Source organism: Elephas maximus, chromosome 2, assembly GCF_024166365.1.
Source record: "Elephas maximus indicus isolate mEleMax1 chromosome 2, mEleMax1 primary haplotype, whole genome shotgun sequence".
Taxonomy (NCBI): domain Eukaryota; kingdom Metazoa; phylum Chordata; class Mammalia; order Proboscidea; family Elephantidae; genus Elephas; species Elephas maximus.
Genome location: NC_064820.1, coordinates 219,175,094 through 219,189,821, shown reverse-complemented (window position 1 = coordinate 219,189,821; position 14,728 = coordinate 219,175,094). Strand labels below are relative to the sequence as shown.

Here is a 14,728-nt window from a genome sequence, read left to right as displayed (position 1 = left end):
GCAGAGTGGGATAATAACAGTACTTAAATCGCAAGATTGTTACGAGGGTTAAAGAGTTAATGTTTAAAACAGTATCTGGCACATGATAAACGCTCAATAAATGTTCTCTCATTTAGGCATATTATCAAAGAACTAACGTGTAAAACGGACTGGAATGAGAAACCACAGGTAGAGATCAACTGGGTGGTTATTTCAACAGCCCAAGCAAGGGATCGTGGGAGCCTTTGGGAAGTTAATATTGGAAAAGGAAAGGAAGGGGATGTATGAACAGACACCTGAGGATAGAACTGACAGGCGTTGAAAATGTGTTTCCAAGTCGTGTCACGACTTGGAAAACAGTGGTGATAACTAGAAAATCCAAAAAGGGTACTCAGTTAAGATGATAAGCCAAAACCAAACCCGGTGCTGTCAAGTCGATTATGCTGGGGCAGAAAAAGAGGTTGAGCACCCCTGAAAAACAAGCTCTACAGTCATTTCCAGCTTTGACATTTACCTGAACACACCATAATCCAGAAAATAAGGCTGTACCAAAAGCAAGATCTCACACTTGCCAGTGAGATCAATACTCCACACATCAATACTTTAACTATAATCTATATATATGAGGCATCATTTCAACATTGTCAAAAGCCTACTTCCATCTTTCAGCATTAGTGCCTCTGTCATCAGATTTCCTCTTGAGTCATCTATGCTTTCCAGAGCACATAATCTTCTGTTGTAGATATACTTTTTGAATCCCTGCATAATGCCGTAACTGAAAATTTACCCCAAGTCACAATGGGATGAAACTTATTAACATTAGAACAGTTGACATTTTCCATTAATCCTATGTGCATGATTTCCACTTACTACAATGGTTTTTAAAATGGTGTTTACAAGTTTTATTTACAACATCCAACACCTAAAAATAAGAGGTCATAACCTCAAATATCAGTGCAAATTTCTGTGTCCTGTTCTTTACAGTTTCATCCCACTGAGTAACCCTCTGTGAGCATCCCAAACTAATACTGAATGAGGGTCCCCCCAGGCTTATGTGTTGTCCTCAAATAGAACACATTATTCAAATGGAGAGCACGTCCCATTATATGACAGACTATATAAGAGATTCAAGTACGTGTTAGCACTCAAGTATGTAGGGATTGAGGGATAATTTTGGAGAAAAAACCAGACTTTATATTCAAACACGTATAATACATTTTATAAAATTCCAAATATAATCACAATGCTAAAAATCAGACTCAATAAGCTATCTTTTAATACAGAAAATATCTCTATTTCACCTTAGTTCTTTTAAACATTATTAAAATCAAACCCACTGCGTCGAGTCAATTTCGACCGAGTGGAACTGCCCCACAGGGTTTCCAAGGAGCGTCTGATGGATTCGAACTGCCAACCTTTTGGTTAGCAGCCAAACTCTTAACCACTACGCCACTAGGGTTTCCAAGCAATATTAAAAGGGTTCTCAAAAAAATATATATTTTTCCAGTTAAATGATACTGAAGCAAAAATACTGATACATGTCAATAACACCTTTTCCTACTCACCACTTAAAAGGATGTTTTTCTTTCCTTTAAGTCACTCGAGAAAATACCTTAAGACTTTTTAAATGAACTTCAATCCCTAAAATGAGAAATAGTTCTAACACAATTCAGTTTTAAGTATGCTAGACAAAAATAACCAGATTTGAGCCTCATTAAAACTGGAGAGGATCCCCCCCTCAACAGGGATGAGACAGTGTCATGGATTGAATTATGTCCCCCGAAAAACATGTGTATTAACTTGGTTAGGGCGTGATTCCCAGTATTCTGTGTTGTCCTCTATTTTGTGATTGTTATTTTATGTTAAGAGGATTAAGGTAGGATTGTAACACCATCCTTACTTAGGTCACCCCCCTGATCCAACATAAAGGGAGTTTCCCGGGGGGTGTGGCCTGCACCACCTTTTATCTATCAAGGGATAAAAAGAAAAGGAAGCAAGCAGAGGTTGGGAACCTCATACCACCAAGAAAGCAGCACCAGGAGCTGAGCGCATCCTTTGGACCTGGGGTCCCTGCGCCTGAGAAGCTCCTCGACCATGGGAAGATTGAGGACAAGGACCTTCTTCCAGAGCCAATAGAGAGAAAGCCCTCCCCTGGACGTCTTGAATTTGGACTTTTGGCCTACTTTACTGTGAGGAAATAAATTTCTCTTTGTTAAAGCCACCCACTTGTGTGTGGTATCTCTGTTATGGCAGCGCTAGGTGACTAAAACAGATAGCAAGAAGCGGTCCATGGCATCTGCCTGGGCTGTAGATCCCAGCCCTGTCTAGGCCGCTCGTAGGAGGTCTTCCTCCATCAATTAGCCCCTCTGTCTCCTGTTATCTTTCACGTCTCTCTCATCCAGTTGTCTTAAACATATAAATATGCTCAACTTTCTTACTGCAAAAACAAAATCCTTCCTCAATTCTATATGCCTCCTTTAGCAATCTCTTAATTTATTCGTTTCTTTATTCATTTGTTTCACAAATATTTACGATTTGTTAATGAGCCCCTCCTACGCTCTAGACCTGTGCTGTCAATATGGTAGCCACTAGCCATAAGTGGCTAATGAGCACTTGAAACGTGGCTAGCCCAAATGGAATACGAAAAACAAAATGTGAAGTATCTTGATATTTCTTCAATTTGATTACAAGGTGGAATAATGTATTCTGAGTATACTGAATAAAATAATTACTAAAATTAATTTCACTATTACTTTTTACATTTTTTAAATGTGGTTCCTATAAATTTTTAAATTTTGTGAGTGGTACAAGTTTTATTTCCATACAGCACTGTTCCAGACAATTATTTTTAGCATTAGGGACACAAATGTGAAGACGATGGGCAACGTCTCTGGCCTCCTGGAGTTTACATTTTATTGGGGGGAGGGGGTATCCTTAGACAATAAACAAGTAACACAATAATATCAAAAAAAGGTGAGTGTTCTGAAGAATAACACAGGGAGGAAAAGACTGGGGAGAGAATGAGTTTCTCGCCCTCTTCCTCTCCCCTTCCCAACTCTCTAACAGGGAAGCCAAATAGGTTTCCTCTCAAGCACCAACTCAAATAGACTGGCAGTGGCTGTCTGGAGCACTCACTGCTATAGAAAAGAAGCCAAGGCTAACTTCAGCCTAGTTGGAAGGCCCAGCATGCTGTATCAGCCATGTCTGCATGGGCTTGGGAGCCGGCAGCAGTGCCAAGTGTGACAACCTTCTATAAATGGCAGCTCCATACAGCCATCCACTCAAACTAAAAGCCTCAGAGTCCTATTCACTCCCTCACTGTCTCCTCCCCAGCCTTTTAAACACACACGCACACACACACATATCCAATCTAACTAAATTCTGCAACCTTTGCCTCAGGAATGCCTCACAAATCTGGCTGTTCATGTCAATCCACTACATCACAACCCTAACTCAGAAGAAAGGTCATGAGAGGGGATTCTATAGTAAGTGCTCCTTATCTGGTCTTTATGCCTTCAGTTCAATCTGCCCCTGCTGTCAAAGCCTACTTCCTTAAAAAAAAAGTCTCAAATCATCAACACTATAAAACATTCAGAGCTTCCAGGTTTAAGTGTAAACTCTTTAACTTCACACAATCTGAAACTACAAGACCTCTCCCTATCACATTTCCCACATTCTCTCTCTACCCTGAATCCTCAGCCCCACCTCTCTCCGTCCTGTATCCCCACCTCTCTCCACCCTGTATCCCCATCTCCACCCTGTATCCCCTTCTCTCTCCATCCTGTATCCCCATCTTCTCCACCCTGTATCCCCATCCACAGCCTTTCCCTCAACCAAATGAACTCTTCTTCATATACACTAAACCTTTCACAACTCCACACCTGTGCAAAACTGTTCCCTCCATCTAAAAAGCTGTCCTCGCTCTCCCCTTTTCTGCTCCTACGAATCTTGAACTCAAACTTCCAGACCCAGATCAAAGTCATCTTCTCTAAGAAACCTTCTCAAAGTCTTACAGAGTGACTCACTCCCCTGGCTCCCTCCTTCCCCTTATACTCTGTTCTTATCTCAATGTAGCAAGTATGCTAGTAACCTTAAGGGAAGGACTGAGCTTACTTGTTTTTTATTCTCATAACTACAACAATGCAAAGGCAGAAAGAAAGTATTCAATAAATGAATGAGTGAATGAAGCAAAGAGCAATCCCTGAGCCCCTACCCCACAACCCTCACTCACAGTCTGGATTGGATACTCGTGCACTCCTGTAACACCCAGGCTGGACTATTAGAGCACTTCACCTGAACTGTATTAGACTGATTCCTCTACTCATCCACTAAGCCACAGAAAGGCAAGGATGTCTTCCTTACCTTTTTGATGCCAGCACATAAAAGACACTCAGTCAGTATTTACTTAGTGAGTGAGTGAATGAATGGACATCGTCAAGTCATCTAATTCCCCCACTTCAATTTTTATACAGAGGACAGCTGCAACCCAAAGAGGTTTAGTGACGTATACAACAAGGCCAGTAGCAAAATCAAGACTGGAACAGTCTTCTATTTTATACACAACTTTTTTCCTCCTTATGAAAAGGGTTCTTAAGTAGCTATTTGTTATTTTTTGGCCACTGAGTATCTGGACATTCTTCATAGCTTGTGGGAATCATGGAAGGCAAAAAAGGTTCTGCCTTCTACTATAAAAGCCAAATGTAACAAATATTTCCTCTTCTCTACTCCGTAGGGTTTTGTTAGTGGCTAAAGTTTGGAAATCAAATGCTCCTACTCAGAGCTTAGAATACTGAATATTCACTCTTGCAAGATGCAGGGAAAGTGAAAGAATATTCACTGTGGGGACAGGAGCGGGAAAGCTGAGCCTCTGGCAGCAATTCACTGCAGAAGTTCCAGGAGAGGCATCCTGAACAGACCGGTCCTATGGCCAATCCTTGCTGAGCCCTCTACTGCCTGCCACCTCGGTTCCTACTTATTTCTCTAGCTCAGTTGCCAGCTTTCCAATCAATTCTCTGAGCTACCTTATAGCCTTCCATTAAATTCATTTTCTGTCCAAGTTAGCCAGAAATGGGTTTCTGTTATCCACATCCAAATCAAACCTAAAAGTAACAGAACTATTTACAGTCAGTCAGTGACCAAGGGATATTCTCCTTGATGTCAAATAGTTAAAGTGATGAAATGCCATATAATACAGGCAACAACTACTTATCGAGCACTCCTTGTGTCAAACATTTCCTCTTGGTGCTGGGGTTATAGCAGTGAATAGGACAGAGTCTCTGCTTTTGTGGAGGTTACTTTCTAATGTAAGTGGACAAAATGAACATCCAAACAAGCAGATGGTTGGGGGAGACGCTGTTTTTGCTAGGAAGGTCAGAGAAGGCCTCTCCAAGAAAGTCCTTAGCTTCAGTTTCATTTGACTCATTTCAAATTAACTAATGTGTCTGCGGAATATATTAGTTTATAGCACCAATCACAGCCAGGCGTAAGATCTTAACATTTTTTTTCCCAACTGAAGTAGAGAATCATAGTGTTTCCATATGAAAACCTCAGAACCTCAGTATGAAAGAGTAATCACTGCCCATCTTGTCACTAGGCCAAGAAAAAGTTGGGAATTTTGCACCTTGCCCATTATAAGATTAACAGTATTATTCTTATTATAATTAATTTGAGGGTAAGGGCTTCCCTGCTTATAAAACAGTGCGTAGATTTTGATACCAGAAATGACCTAAACATTGGGAAACAAATGTTGCAACATGCAGAAAAATTTAACTAATGAATGCTAATGATACACACTCAAAGACACACACAGGAGCCCTGGTGGCACAGTGGTTTAAACACTCAGCTGCCAACCAAAAGGTCAGCGGTTCAAACCCAACAGCAGCTCTGCAGGAGAAAGATGTGGCAGTCTGCTTCCTTCTAGATTTACAGCCTTGGAAACCCTATGGGGTGGCTCTACTCTGTCCTCCTATAGGGTTGCTATGAGTTGGCTGTTAACTCGATGGCAGCAGGTTTGGTGTTGTTTGTTTGTTTGTTTGTTTTGGTGCAACTCAGGTAACAAGTTACTTTTATTTTTAAAATGTAAAATAAAAATAGCCTATTCAGGTCCATAAGAAAAAAAAATTTAATATTTAAATTGACATTTTTTTCCTATTCAGTAAATAGTTAATGGGAAAACTGGCACCGCTTTCCAGCTATTAAAATATTACTAAACTGACATCTGAGAAATTAACATAAAGGCGGCTTTCTAGTCGTTCATCTTTGAATTTGTGTGGTGTTTAAGAGTTTATAAAGTGTGCTCACATGTGCTATCTCATGTGAACCCCTCACAGGAGCTGGAATTATTTATCACTCCCACTACAAAAGCAAAAGGAATGGGCCATGGAGAAGGTCAAGGTCACAGAGTGTGTTAACAGTAGGAAAAAAAAAAAAAAAAAACAGTAGAGCTGAGGCTAAAGTTTGTTTATTCCTTTGAACGTACTATTTACTGAGTGCCTGTTGCATGCCATAGGCACTATATAGACCAAAATGAGAGAGAAATCCTGTGCCTGCACTCCAACTTCCAATTGTAGAAGCACAATGTCCAGGATGGGCAGGAACAGTTCTCAATCAGTCCCTCTGCTACTTGGTGATACTACTCTTTGAACCTTTCTTGTCATTAGCACTCGTTTCTCTTTGTCAGCGACAATGATGGCTTGGGAAGGAAGAAGGGGCAATAATCATCTGACTATACAGGCATAACTTAAATATTACAATTCCTCTACTCTCCTCAAAGAAGACTTGTTACTTCTTTTGCATCCCTCTCTTCCCAGTTAAAACCAAACCCAGTGCCGCTGAGTAGATTCCAACTCCTAGCGACCCTATGACCCTCTTCCCCGTAGGAAACCCTGGTGGCGTAGTGATTAAGTACTATGGCTGCTAACCAAGAGGTCGGCAGTTTGAATCTACCAGATGCTCCTTGGAAACTCTATGGGGCAGTTCTACTCTGTCCTATAGGGTTGCTATGAGTCGGAATTGACTCGACGGCAATGGGTAGTAGGTAGCTTCCTCATCAATGTGTGTTCAGGTCTCATGAGGTGAGTTAGTTGAGTCAGTCAACAATATTTTTTGAGTGCCTGTAACTAAATATTTGTCAGTGAATGAAGCAGCAGCTCCATCCTTAAGGGCCTTAAACTGTATGCTGGGAAAGAGACAATAACGCAAACACATGTAATATATAGGTAAGACGATTTTGGGGTACCTCACAATAACCTTGCTTCTTAAGACTCAAGACAAAGGACTCTAGGCCACAGGTTAGGTAGGGTGATGAGGTGACTCTGGGGTGGGGGCTAGCCAGGCCAGAAAGACCTTATGATTGCCTCGTTATATCAACTGACCTCAGGGAGAGGGGCTGGTCAGGCCAGAAAGACCACCTCATGATACTGACTGACTTCAGGGAAGAGGGGCTAGAGTTTGCATTATCTAATGAGAACCCTAATAAAAGCTCAGGACACTGAAGCTCCCTGGGCTTCCTAGTTGGAGAAAGACTTAAGCGTGTAATACGGCCCTTTTCGGGACATAGAAGGTCCACGCCGGACACCCTTCCAGACTTCTCCCTGCGCATCTCTTCACTTACATCCTTTTCCTACAATAAAACTATAACTATAGCACTTTTCATGAGTTCTGTTAGCTGTTCCAGCAAATTCAAAGGAGTTGTAAGAGCCAGCAGGTCAGAAGTGAGGACGGCTGGGAATCCCTGAACTTCCGGCTGGTATCCAAAGCGGGTACAGGGAACTCCCAAATTTGTAGCCAGTAGGTCAGAAGTGAGAGGAACACTGGAGACTCCCAAGTTTGCAGCTGGCGTCTTAAGCCTTGGGCTGATTGGATAATTTGAAGGATGGCATCTTTTTAACGTGTGAGATACAACCTAGCTGCATGTGGCCAGGGTGAAAGAAAGAAGCTTCATGAGCAGCTGGTGTCAGAATTGAACAGACAAGTGGAAAAGTGGGCATTTGTTATATTCTCATACTCTTAATAGGCAGCAAAGTCCACAAGGATAGAAGCAGATTCTAAATTTTCACAGCTCTATTCCCTACACATAGCAAACAGTTCTGAACTTGGTAGGTTCAATAAACACTCAATAAATTAATGCATGTCTAACTTACGTTAATAGCCTCCTAAATGCCTTACCTGATTCAAATGCCTCATTTCAACAGCTTGTCTGCTCAGACACATTAATGTATTCAATCCAAGTAGCCACTAGTTATAAGGTACTACAAGTGGTACTGGGGACAACAAAAGAAATGGGATACAATACCAAATTCAGTCTCCAAAAATGTTGCAAATATGTGTGGAAAATGCCAATGTAAATAACTACTTTAGTTCTGATAAGTAGGTGACGACTTTTAAACAAGATAGGCAGAGGAAAGGAAAGGGGCATTCCAAGCTGAGGAAAGAACATGAATTAAGATCCTATGAACTTAAGGGACATGTTGGTGGGAGAATGCCCGGTTTCATGTAAGTAGAGAAATGAGAATGGAAAGGTTACAGAGGCCTTGATAATCACAAAGAAGTATGCTCCACAAAACCATGAATACCACTCACCAACCAGGAGTAATCCTTCTAAATGTAAATCAAATCACATCATTCACTTGCTTAAAGCCCTCCAATTACTCTACATCACAATTAGAATACTCCTTACCCTACTTATAAGACCTTTTAGAATTTGGCTTCACTTCACTGGCCTCATCCTGTACCATCCTCTCTTACCCTCAAACCATAGGCCTGACTGGCCTATTTTCTGGTCCAGTAACATTCTCAGCATTGTTCCTGCCTTACGCTCAGCTCAAGTGGGTTATTCACACTTCACTCTCCTAGATTACTATTTTATACCACCTCCTTTTGGCTAAAACTCTTCACACTTCCTCCTGCATCCTCATTCTCAGCTTCCTGCTTCAGAGAAAACTGTAAGAGAATACCCATACTCCCACTTCCACTTACTAGTCTACCAGCATCTACACCCACATACTCTACCTCCCCACTGTTAACCACAGATAAACTTTCCAAGTTCCTAACTAAAGATAATCTCTCCATTTGCACACAAGATTCCTGCCATTCTCATCTACTCAAGGGCATCAACTCCAATAAGTCTCCCCTTCTATCACCTATGTTAATTTTTTACTGTTACTTCTCCCCATTTAAAAAAAAATTTTTTTTGACCACATTTCTTCACCAGATACTACTCCAATCCCTTTATAGTAAAACTCTCCGAGTTTTCTCCCACTCTCTCTTAAACCTACCCCAAATAGATTTTCACTCTCGAAACCCACCAAAAATATTCATTAAGATAACCAGTGACACACTGCTAAATCTAAGTCAATTTTTAGTCCTCACTTTACCTGATCCATTAGCACCATATGACAGAACTGAATGCTCTTCCCTTCTAGAAAAACTCTCTTCACTTAACTTAAACGCTGCCATACTTGCCAGGATTTCTTCCTCGCTCACTAGTTTTTTTTCACTAGTTACTTCTTTCCAATTTCTTTGTTGATTCCTCCTTTTCTTCCAATCTCTAACATGGCAGTGGCTGAGGACTTAGTCCTACCTAGGCCCTCTTCTATTCTCTACATATATAAATTCCCTCATCTAGCTCACGGCTTTTGAAACCATTGATATGGTAAGCACTTCCAAATGCACGCATCCAACTCAAACTTTTGCCAGACCTGTAGTTTATTTAAAACTCCATCTAACTACTCAATACCTGAAACTGGATATCTAATAGACATATTAAATTTAACCCACCCGGGAACTTCTACATTTGGTCAAGATGGAGTATTTACCTTCATGCTCAAGACAACGAAAAAACGGACTAAATATATGAAACAACAGTTTTAAAGACAATGGACATCAAGCAACAAAGGACAGCAACGCCTGAGATGAAAAACAAAAGAATGAGCCCTACAACTGCCCCAGCGTAATAAACTGCCCCAGCGTAATGCCTTTCAGTTTCTAGCCCCCACTGCAGAGATTCCAGCAGACTCCTTTAGTAATAAAGACAGAACTCAGAGCACCAAAGTGGCAAGCATTCACAGGAAAGAGTGCCAGAGAGGAAAGTGTTGGACATAAAGTTCCAGAGATCTGTATAGGATACATCCCACCATCATACGTCCCACCGTCATATGTCCCACCTTCATGAGTATTCAACTGAGTACCTATGTGCGCATGAATGTTAGAAAACCACTGAAAGCCTAAGAAAGGACCAACCAAAAAGACTGGAAGTAACAGTGCCTAGTGCTCACACAATGCTGGGAAGTGTGCCTGTTCCCATCAGCCAGACTGGGAAACCTCAATATTCAGTGAACATTAGATTAAAAGTACACCGGCAGTCTTTACTCAGTAAAAATTAAAAAAAACTGAGGAATAATTAGCCCAAGACTAAATACTGTGCTGGTCCCATCTACAAAGTCTCATAAGTAACCCCCCTACACCCAAAATCAAACTATTTCCAAGTTAACGTAACTGTGTCTCAGAACAAAGGTCAAGAAAATTTATAGGAATACAAAAATATTCAGGACCCAACAAAATAAAAGTTCGCAAATGTCTAGCACATAATGAAAAATTACGTGGCATGCAAAGAAGCAGGACAACACAAGTCATAATCAGAGTTTTAAAAGAATAAAAGAAATTAATCAAACAAACCAAGCCAGAACTGACACAGCTATTACAATTAGCAGGCACAGACGTTTTAGCAAGTATTATAACTGCTATATTCCATACATGCAAATAATTAAAGAGAGTCATGGAAAATATTTTTAAACTCGAACTTCTAGAAATGAAAGCTACAAAGACTAAAAAAAAAAAAAAACTAGACACAGATGGATTAATAACATATTAGACATTGCAGAAAAGATTAGTGAACTTGAAGACACCAGAATAAAAACTATCAAAAATGACACAAACGAATCTGTGAAACATTTCATAACATGGAGGAACCTGGAAGGCATTATGCTGAGCGAAATTAGTCAGAGGCAAAAGGACAAATATTGTATAAGACCACTATTACAGGATCTTGAGACACAGTATAAACTGAGAAGAACACATACTTTTGTGGTTACGAGGGGGGAGGGAGGGAGAGTGGGAGAGGGTTTTTTACTGATTAGTTAGTAGATAAGAACTACTTTAGGTGAACGGAAGGACAATACTCAATAAACGGAAGGTCAGCTCAACTGGACTGGACCAAAAGCAAAGAAATTTCCGGGATAAACTGAATGCTTCAAAGGTCAGCGGAGCAAGGGCAGGAGTTTGGGGACTATGGCTTACGGGAACTTCTAAGTCAACTGGCAAAATAATACTATTATGAAAACATTCTGCATCCCACTTTGAAATGTGGCGTCTGGGGTCTTAAATGCTAACAAGCGGCCATCTAAGATGCATCAATTGGTCTCAACCCACCTGGAGCAAAGGAGAATGAAGAACACCAAGGTCACACGATAACTATGAGCCCAAGAGACAGAAAGGGCCACATGAACTAGAGACTTAAATCATCCCGAGACCAGAAGAACTAGACAGTGCCCGGCCACAACCGATGACTGTCCTGACAGGGAACACAACAGAGAACCCCTGAGGGAGCAGGAGAATAGTGGGATGCAGACCCCAAATTCTCACAAAAAGACCAGACTTAATGGTCTGACTGAGACTAGAGGAATCCCGGCGGTCATGGTCCCCAAACCTTCTGTTGGCCCAGGACAGGAACCATTCCCGAAGACAACTCATCAGACATGGAGGAGACTGGACAATGGGGTTGGACAGAGATCCTGATGAAGAGTGAGCTACTTGTATCAGGTGGACACTTGAGACTGTGTTGGCATCTCTTGTCTGGAGGGGAGATAGGAGGGTAGAGAGGGTTAGAAACTGGCAAAATTGTCACGAAAGGAGAGACTGGAAGGGCTGACTCATCAGGGGGAGAGTAAGTGGGAGTATGGAGTAAGGTATATATAAGCTTATATGTGACAGACTGACTTGATTTGTAAACGTTCACTTAAAGCTCAATAAAAATTATTTTAAAAAAGAATGACACAAGGGGGGGGGAGACATTCAGTGAGTTCTGGGACAACCTCAAGTACCCTAAGATACATGCAACTAAATCCCCTAGTAAAAGGAAAGAAAGAGAAAACAAAAAAAAAATTTTTTAAATAATTGGTCAAGAATTTTCCAAATTTGATGAAAACCATAAACCCACAGATTCAGAAATTCGACAAGCACCAAGCACAAGAAAACTACGCTATAATCAAAATGCTCAAACCCAATGATGAACAGAAAACCTTAAAAACAATCAGGAAAAAAAAAACTAACCTCGTTGTCATTGAGTCGATTCTGACTCACAGAGACTGTGCAGGACAGAGTAGAACTGTCCCACAGGGTTTCCAAGCAGCTGCCGGTGGATTTCAACTGCTGATCTCTTAACCACTATGGCACCAGGGCTCCAAAGTGAAGAAAAGCCAACCAAAATGACTGCTGGAACAGTTAAGATACTAGCCCTTATCTTAAGAAGATGACACCAGCTGGCCTGCAAGCTCAAACAGTGAAATAAGACACTGGAGGTCTTGATCACTCTGACCACCTGTATTTGGTAAATGAATAACCCCAGTAGCCTTGCTTTTGTTCAATTTTTATTTACTCTCCACCCTAAAACATTCTTCCTTCCTATTACTCACCAGCTATCTGAATCCTAAATCGTGTTTAAAACCTAAACACAAGTTCTATGGGCTTCCTTTTTTTAAGTGTTTCTCAGGCTACTCAATCCATTTCCCATGTCCCTGTCCTTAAAACTCCTAGTGATTTTTTTTCTATACTCTACTAGATAAATCCTACGGCACTTTCTGTATGGTCATCTTATAATTTGCACATATTTACTTCTCGACTCTTGAACAAAACCTGGGTTTTGTATTTCCTCCAGAACCTCCCATGTAACAGTATCCAAATAAAGGCTTAAAGTGAGCCAAAGATAATAGCATAAGCAATAGTTAAAACACCTGACTTAAACTAGAAAGGTAGTAATAGCAAGGGGCAGTGAATAAGAATCTGATCTTCCAACAGAACATGAACAGGGGGTTCAAGTTTATGCTCCTTTTTGCTGTTATTAAATGGACAGTACAACATAAACTCTGCCCAGAAGCCTTACCAATTTATGAAAAACAAACATGTATTTTTATAAAAAGGTCAAAATCATAAGAAAAATCAAATATGCTACTTATTCCAATGGTACTACTTCAAACGTGGGGGGGGGGGACAATTTTACTGATCAGAGTTTTAGAAAACCTGCACATAGTGCTGTTACCTGAGACTTACATTTTAAGAGACAAACAAAGCCAAAGTATTTCCCTTTTATGTCATAAAATATTTAATTAAAGATTTTATACAACTCAATTTCTATAATTTAATACACATATATTGGTTACAAGTATTTAACAGAGCAATTAAATCCTACTTCCACTTCTGTTCTAAAATCCGCCTGCCCGCAGTGAGTGAGAACTGCTGCAGATCATTAAACACTCATTTATCAATGTCTCTTACCAGGCAACACAATGCAGCAGAATAGCACACAGAAACCATCCTGAACCCCAGCAACAGCGGCTAATTAGCATAGCCTACCACTAAACCGACACCGTATGATTGGAACTGTTAGTCGGAATGTTGGCCAATCAAACTAGGTTATGCAAATAGCCTATTTTAGTTGCTGGGGTAGAGATACTTCCAATTGTCCAATAGGAAAACAAGCAATAAACAAGAAATGAAATTTCAGCTTTGTCAGATTTTTAAGTTGCTATTAACACTTTCAGGTTTAGAGCAAAATTAACAGCAACTGGTAAAGGATTAGAATCATATTCCACAATCTGTGTGTATGGTAATACATACAGAATACAGTTAAAGTAATGCATTTGTTATAATTTTAACTTTTTACTACATAGATACAAGTTTTTACAACAGAAACTGCCATCAACATTTCAACTTTTTTCTCCACCTAATCAAAACTTTATGTAAATGTCTTTCCATACATTCAAGAAGATTCTCAAACATTACACATTTTAGAGAAACCTTACAAAACATTTTTATTCTATAAAGAAAAGACTAATAAATAGTGCGCATAAGAAAAAGCATGGCTCACTTTTCTCAAATAAGCTTCTATCAGGTGAAAAAAAATAACATTTTGTTTTCGATTATGACATACATTAATGTATGATTTCAAAAATAATTTTTAAATAATAAAATCCAAATTAAATATTAACCCAAAAGGCTTAAAACAGGCACACTGGAACGAAGTAAATAATACTCATATCCTTGGAGCAAAGTTCAAGTAAGATGTAAGTATAATATAAACACATTATATTCATATATAAAATTTCTGATGATATAGAAAACATAAAAACCTCAACTCTGTCAGTACATACTAACATCTACAAAAATCGTTTTAAAGAACATCAGTGTTCTGACAATTCTTAGTGGTTGAGAGAATTTCTTTTAATCTCACATATCCAGAGAAATGCTTTGAAACATGTCAAGGAGACACAGTTCCCGTTTGTGCCTTACAAAAGATACAATTTTATTATAAAATAGATCAACTTGTCCCACCTATTCTCACAATTATCTCCCTCTAAATGGAGTACAGATTCATACCACACCATGGAAATGCTAGTGACTTTTAAATACATTTTTCCATATAATGTCTATAAATGTCTCCAGAAGGATTTCTAGCATTGGCAAAATACACTCAACC

The 14,728-nt window shown here is 39.9% G+C and overlaps 1 protein-coding gene across 3 annotated transcripts in view; it reads right to left on the bottom strand.

The window, feature by feature from the left end:
- DYRK1A (dual specificity tyrosine phosphorylation regulated kinase 1A) overlaps positions 1-14,728 on the bottom strand; it is a 145,919-nt gene that overhangs the window by 64,013 nt on the left and 67,178 nt on the right. The gene's annotated exons all lie outside the window — the stretch shown is intronic.